An 8,248-nucleotide genomic window follows, 5' to 3' on the forward strand; every position below is an offset into this window, starting at 1 on the left:
TCTTTCTAATACTGGCAAAAATGTGAGTTCAAAGATTCCAAACCACCCCAAGAGTTAATATAGAAAAAGGAATGCAAATTGACTAAAGAGTTTCAGCAACAAAATATCCTCATGTAATGTTCCTTTGAACTGGAAAATGTGCCTGTTGTGCCTCTAGAATTTCATGGGACAGCCATGGAAACACTAATAACTTTGTGATTGTTGGCTAATTATATGGAAGTTCTACCAAAAAAGGTTGTACATAACCTAAAGTATTAAATACATAATGAAACTGTCATCACTGTAATGATAAATATCTGTTCCAGAATGTCTTCTCAGAGAGTACTCTAAGCATATCAGAATAAATAGTTGACCATAACTCTGTAATGCCACCATATTTTTAAAGAAATTAAAGGCCTTCAAGTAGGCTATATGTAAAAATTAGGAATTTGTAGCAAAAGTAGTTGGAACCAGTTGGACTAGTAATAATAACATCATTGAATCCTGGAGTTCAAATAATGATAATTTTGATAATTCAAATAATGATAATTTTGTCCAGTTACTTCATAGAATAGGTTGAAATTCCCTTGAAAACCTCCAAGTCAAATTCAGCCCTTACATAAATGATGGCTGAAGCTGATCATAAAAGTGAGCACATATAAAAATACAGCTTATATTTGTTCAGCATTCAGTAGGTCTGAAAAGGGGATAGAGTAGCAAAGGAAGACATCAGGAAAGAGTAATAAGGAATCAGAAACTTCCCTGTTTAGTGCCTCTTTCTGCCATTCCTAACATCCTGACTGGATCTCAAATCAGTGGCTGTTGCTATATACTCAATTTAAAGCGTCTACTGTAGGCTGAATTGGTGTAATTTCACGTGCACTTGTTACATGACTTTGGTTTTCCCTTAAATGCGTTGCATATTTAGCATGCAAAGAATAAGAACTAATTTCAGTGATGTATGTTGATTAGGCTCTTGTTAGGCATAAATGAGGGTTATCTGGTGCTATACAGTACATTATATCTGAAAACACATAGCTTTCTCTGTCTTCTTCCACTCCCACCCACAGACATTTAGACAAAGAGCAGAAGCTGAAGCGTGAATCTCCTGGCTCTGAGCAAAGCCTGATACAAGAAACAGCAATGTTTATTGATTACTTGCAACTTCTTGACACTGCAAACCAGGAGAATACAAGGGTATAAAAATGTCAAAACTAGAGATAAAACTACCTCTGCAGAGCAAACACATGAATTTTGCACTGAAATATGGACAATATATGTGAAGATATATAGTTGGTAACTTAAAAGTATGAAAGAAGGTAACTCATCTGGATTTATCAAAGCTTTGTAAGAAGAAAAGAACATGTTGATTTATTGTATTAGACTTGTTGCTGTTAGTAAGTTTAGCAACTGAGGACAGAAAGAAAAGCATTATTAGAAGGCCGATTACCAATGAAAAGAGCATTTGTGGGTAGGACTTCTGATGTTGACACAGTTTTCAAAGTGAATGAGATCATATGTTGAAAAAAAAGAGGTTGAGAACACTTAGAGGGAAGGAGAAGAAATTTAATCATGTTAAAGAACACCCAGGAAGGTGTTCAAGGAAGATAAAAAGTTGGAGAATGAAATTTTCCACTCTGTCAAATGGGCTAGATAAAATGAGAGGGTAGGAACAGAGGAGTAAAATTGGGAGTTCAGGAATTAATGTGTGCACAGGTACTCGTGCAAATAAAAAAGCTGCTCAGGTACAGAGGAAAGAGAAATTGGAAGGCATCTGGAGAAGGAGCAATGGCTAGAAAAATACTTTTTTTCTGGGATCAGTGAAAATTGGATATTTCAAAGAAAAAGACTGAATGCAGTCATACTTTCAATCCAAGAAAACCAAATCCTTTCATCAAGACCTCTAACCTAAGAAATAATTAATAACTTACCACTAAGTTACTACTGAAGAATTAAAATTCTCCTGGTTCACTCAATAAACATTTATCTATGATATTTAAGATTATCTTCATGTCTTCAAGACACTGTAAACATGTCTGGAAATGACACACTCCCACAGTTTCTATACAGCAGAATATGATGAAACCAGCCACCAAAAAATATTACATTTTCCACTTGCATTCATATCAGCTAACAGAATAATATCCACGTGATTTAGAACTAGACATTTCAAAAGTCTTTAAAGGACCTGAAAATCAAATTATAAACTATGGTGCTTCCTAAAGTTCTCTAATAAATATATTATTTCCATGTGAAGTGGAAAGGGAAGAGATGTGGGTGGCATAGAATATTTTGTTCTTTTATTTTTCACTGTTGTTCATGCATATTTTGTTCATTGGTTTTGAGAATGACGTAAGTTAAGAAATGGTATTTCTTGTCTAAAATGTGAATACTGAGAGTCAATGAAGAGACTGCTGAAGTGTGATTATTTTTTCTTAAGGAAACTCTAGGTTTCTAACTTAGTTCTGACTTGAATATTATCATTTTGAGACAGGGTCTGTGGCATGAGCAGTGTTTATTTTTGTGTTTAAATTATTCTTATTATGGTAGCACTTAAAAAAAAATTTGTGCCTTTCACAAACCTCTTCATGGTGCTGACTGCCATGTGATTATCAGTTTGGTAGTTTTTTGTGAGGCTGGGTTGAGTAGCTAATACTGATACCCTAAATGCTGTTGAATTCCACTGAAAGCAAATAAGCAACTGAATAGAAACAAGATGATATAACTCAATGATTAGGATGCCTTATTTAGTTTTCTTCGAAACTACACCACAAAATGATTGATAATTTGGGTATGTTCTTCTGATGGACCTGAGAGGTGGAAAAAGTTTAATTCCTGTAGACCCACCCCTTTATGATTTGATATTTCTTGCACTCAGTTGCAAAGGTGTTAGAGGAAAGTACCTGGTAATTTCTGACACCTAATATGAACCATTACAGATACATTAAAAGTATATATACATACTTAAACTTCTAAAGTGCAATTTTTGATGTGCTGGAAGTACCTAGCAACTGTGACGCTGCTAAAAAAGCTGACATCTCAAAACCTCTCTCTGGAATCAGGAAAACAAATTCCATCAAGTTTAGTAAACAGAAAAAAAATGAAAATTAACATGTAAGAGGGATGAAATGAAACCTAAGCAAAGCATATGACACACTGTGCAAGATACAAGCAGGGACTTCCTGGGGAAGGATAGTCTAAGCCTATATATTACATATTCAGTACTGTACATTCAGTGTCAGTGCAAAGCTAGAAATAGCCAACTGCTTTGAGTACAGGCCTTGGGAGGACTGGACAAAAAAAAAAAAAAAAGCCAAAAGATTTCTTCCTCTTGTTTCCAGTTAGAACAGGAAGAAATATTCTTAGCAAACCTCCAAACCGCTCAAACTGTAGTTTCGTGATTCACTGCAATAGAACTGAGTTTATAAAGATTCCTTTGAAATAGCAATGAACACCTCTCTCACTGCTTTAAATGAGCACAAATATCTGAAATACGTGGTGGCATTATGGAACAACTAAAGATGTGAAAATGAGAAACCTCTAACATGGACTTTAGCTACAGGAGTGTATGAAATGTTTTTGAGAAGGAAGTACGGAGTAGTGAATTCCTGTACTCTAGATTACTTCATAAATATAAACACAAATAAATATTTATAATAAGTATAGATAGAAGTAATTATTTAAGTAGAGATAACACCAGGAGATTTTTTTTCCCAAGAAATCAAGGTGTGCTGAGAATACAGATTCCATTGATTTTTCTCTCTTAATCACAGGCCTTTGAAATCTCTTGTCATATGATTAAGAAAAACTGCTTCTTCTCAAGACAGATCTGAATGATCATTTTATCAGTTAAAGAATGCCTGGTAGGTCAAGTGCAGTAAGCATTGTTGTGTTTGCACACGAGGATTCTGGGCTGAGGAAGTGCCATTCAAGGACATGCATAAATGAGATAAAACTGAGCCATAAAATCAGGAACACAGACTGAGGAGGAGGAGGTGTTAGACAGACAATGAGGCAGATTAACTCAGTTCCGATTACTTAGGTTAAGTTTGCATTACAGATGCAACTTAAACTTATATTTGCAAAGAGAAACAAGGAAAATGAGCGTGATGATGCTTGACATCTAAGGCCAAGGAATACTTTTGGAGGGTTTAGCATAAATCTTATATTAAATCATCCAGTTTTAGCAGTGGTTTATAATAATACAAGGTGAGGAAAAACTGGTAAATGGTTCATCTACACAGGGAATTTGTTTAGCTGCTACATAATACTATATTTTCCTAAAAAGAATAATTTCCAGAGCTACCTGTTTCATAAAGCTTCACATGAACATTGCTGACCATCAAGCACTGGAAAATCATTTGGCTTTTCAAACCCTCATGTTTTGCTCTGATGGTTTTTTCTTTGGCACATTAGGGAAAGTGGGAACTCACATTATTCTCTGACCCTCATCTTGGAGGAAAACCACCATTTACTCTTGCAGCTTTTATAAAACCATGAGATTTGGCAGCAGTGTGCAAATAGTTTTGTTTTCTAGCTAGTTAGGCTGGAGACAGAATTTGATTTAGTTTTTGCCTCAGACAAAATTTTAATTGATAACGACACTAAAAGCAGAAAAGCCATTTCCTTGAGAAAATAAAAGCTCTACAAGTCATCACAAACATAACAATGCCAACTTGCTGTACTTCTGAGCTTTAATCTGTGCAATTAATATGAAGACCAAATGTAATTCACATTTTTCTTTAGGTAAGAATTCTTTTATTTGCAAAGGTGCATTCAAATCTGAGAAGGCAGTGAAGGACAGCTTAATAGTTTATTAAAAATAAAAAGCTAGCATTGTTTTTAACCCGACTGCGCTTTCTTAAAAGTGATTTGCACGATCCCTTCTGGATTTGTCAATTCTCACCACTTTAAGTGATTTTCTACATTTTTACTTAGATTATTAAAAAATTAATTTCTTTGTTAAGTTGTCAAAACAGAAGCACTGTGTTTTATCAGAGGTTAAGACTTGGCTTACTAAATTACAAAGTTTGGGGTAGCTAACAAATAGAGAAATGAGGATAGAGCTTGCATGACCATTTCAGTTTATGATGATGTTTTTGGGTTTTTTTTCCTAAAATCAGTGATATATTACTCAGTGACCTTTTATATCTGCTGATAATTTTTTGATAATTTGCTTGTCTAGAGGAGCAACATGCCCTGTATAGAAAAATCAACTTATGCTGGGAATTAGTTAAAGGACAACTTTCTTGTACATGCAAAGTGTGACCCCTTTGAATCCAATTTCACTGCTTTGTTCGTGGTTCTTAATGCATTTCAGGAAGGCAAATAAGTTCTTCTGTAGGTGAAAATAATGTGAATTCAAAATGAGAACTGAAGCTACAGCGGTGGAGAATAGATAAGGTGGGGTGTTGGTTTTTTTATTAATGTGTTGGGGGTTTCTTAAGTTTACTAGAGAAAGATTCACCTCCAAAGATTTAAATTTCTCATAACAGAAAGTAGCACATTGTTGCTATGAAACATATAACCTTTGACTAAGGCATCTATTTTATTTGCCATGTTTAGGCACTAACATTCAACAGGTTATTCTTCAGCTGAATTAATTTTTAATAGTTTGCCAAAACAGATATTTGAAAGGTTCTTGTTTTACTTTTTTAATGTGTGTGTTACTGATATTTGATCAGGTTTTTTATAGGGTTCAGAGTAACTTTATTTTCATGTCTAATGCCAGTTCACAGTTGCTTTGAACTGAACTACAGAGAAGTGAAAACCTGTTAGGACTTAATTCTGTATTTCAGTTACTTTACATTTTGGTTTCACAATTCTCATTAACACTTGTTGTGCCTTGACAGGTAGTAGAGCTGTATAATCTGTTTTATTCAGTGTTCATGAACAGTTGTTTTATTGGAGTGAGGGCCAAATTGATTTGGTCTTTTGAATTTTATCTCTGGAAAAAAAAGATTGTTTATATATCTATATATTTCCAGTTTGTTTTCATAATGCCTTTTCATATTTCCTTTGAATATTTAGAGTTTTTAATCAGAAAATTTTATTTTGGGTAGTAACAATATCCAAGTACTCAGAGGCATGGAAATTAGTCTACAAACTATTTTGAATTTCTTTTGTTGCATTCCACTCATTTCAATGACTCTGTTCTCCTTTGTTGAGTTTATTAAACTAGTGTGTCTAAAGCTGTTTGGAAGATATCTATTTACTTACTTTTGAGGTATGGAAAGTTCTTGACAGATTGCAGCACAAATCTAAGAACAGGATTTCTGCCTTACAATGTTCATAAATTGTCTTCTAGATCCTCTCATATACTGAAGTATACTTTCTGCTACTACAAGTACAATAATACTACATTGATTGTTAACATCACAACATATTAAAAATTCTCAGTTTTGATTTAAAAAGTGACAATAGCAAGTTAGTTTTTTTTTTTTTTTTGGTCTCTGATCTCTAAAGTTAAAAGAAACCTTGAACCTAATGCATAAAAGTGGGTTTCAGGGCAACAATTCACTACAGTGAAGCACTATATTGCTTTGCATGAGTAAGACAATTAGTGCCTGTGGAAAAATCCATTTTGGTCCCCCCCTTGTGCTACCTTGACATATGAAGTTATGTAGAATAACTTCAAGTTTGACGTGGTGAAGATGAAGTGAAAACCTTGTATGCTTGTCAATGAAAGTATAGCTGTAAGTTTTATTTCAGAAAAACTGAACATTTGTGTCAGTTGTAAAATGTAAACTTGATTTACTACTTACCAGCAGTAAGCATTTAGCAGTGTACAGCTCGTGTTACTGCTGATAAGCCAATTTAAGTATATAAGGAAGAATTGTTTTCTGCAAACCTTCAAGGATGACAACTGAATTATTTTCAAGAATATGAGTTAATTTAGAAGACCATAATTTTATTTTTCTTCCCAGAAGAAAAAAGGGCCTTATTGTGGTAAATGTTGGAAATGCAGCATTGTCTATTCAAACAAGGGGTAGATAAACAAATGCCTAACATGGATTTTGATTTTTTTTTCCTGTTTAAGCAATGCATCAAATATCCTTGCTCTTGTAGAAATGTCAGTTCTTGAAAGTCAGTCCTAACAAAACTGTCATCTTCTGGTGAAAATAAATGGCAGAGTTAGTAAGAAGATGGTGTAGGAAGTATGATAATTAAAATGAGCAGAATAGGATTGCAAGAAATAAGTTGCAAAGGAAGAGACACCTCTGAGATAAACATCTCTTCATGTTAGCTCCAAATAATAACAATGAAAGTGGCTGACAGATCTCATGTGATCAGCTCACCTGGTGTTTGGCATGGCTTGAATCAGGCAAATACAGCATGCACAGGTGGCCTAGCTAGAAGTGCACAATGCAGGGTCGTGACTAATTTGTTTATTCATCCCAGTGAAGGTGATCAGTTTCCAATTTAAAATCTATAAACAGATCTATAAAATCTATAAATTCTGATTCCACACTCAACATTTTTTATGAAAATCAACTACATACATATCTGTGGTAAAAAGAACGGCAAAGTTCATCATCAAATCAGATAAACCCACAGATTTTAACTGAAAAAATAGTGTCTCTTGGTGACTGTTTTCTATTGACAGTTGCTGTTTTCCAAACTTTAATTACCAACTGGTCATTTTTGGAAGATACCTTTGAGCTATCATAGAGGTACGTGACAACTCTGTGTTTGGGTGTGTGCATTACTTTGGCATCTGGTAGCTCAGATAGGACCAGAGCTCCTCAGAGTTATTGGATATTAGTGACAAGAACTTTCCTTAGTGATGGATCTGTCCAAGAGTAAAATCAATATTGCCATTAATATTCATGCAATAAATGCACCTGCAACTGAGTGGAGCACATAATAAATGGGTTTAGGTACAAGTGGAATTTAGTGCTTCAGTTCAGAGAATGTGCTGTTAAGAGAAATATCTGTAGTTGTCCTAATGCCTTATATTAGTACATACAATATTTTTTCTCTTTCTGAACACTTGAACTCCTTTTTTATGTGAGCCACTGAAGTTTTGAATGCTTTCCCAAGTGAGGAATTGGAAATGTATTTGTAATAGCAGACCAAGCTTAATGCAGAGATAATTCTGGTAACAATGTTGAAACAAGGTCTTCTGACAGGGGAAGAGTGAGAAAAAGCATTTTAGAAGAGGCCTTAGGAAATATGTGTATAACCTCTTTGCAGCAGCAACCCCAATGAGGTCAATGTGTTGTGCTGTATTTATATTACTTCCAGTACAACATTGATATTCTGGTAA

This window comes from Geospiza fortis, unplaced genomic scaffold (assembly GCF_000277835.1).
Source record: "Geospiza fortis unplaced genomic scaffold, GeoFor_1.0 scaffold72, whole genome shotgun sequence".
In the NCBI taxonomy this organism is placed as follows: Eukaryota; Metazoa; Chordata; class Aves; order Passeriformes; family Thraupidae; genus Geospiza; species Geospiza fortis.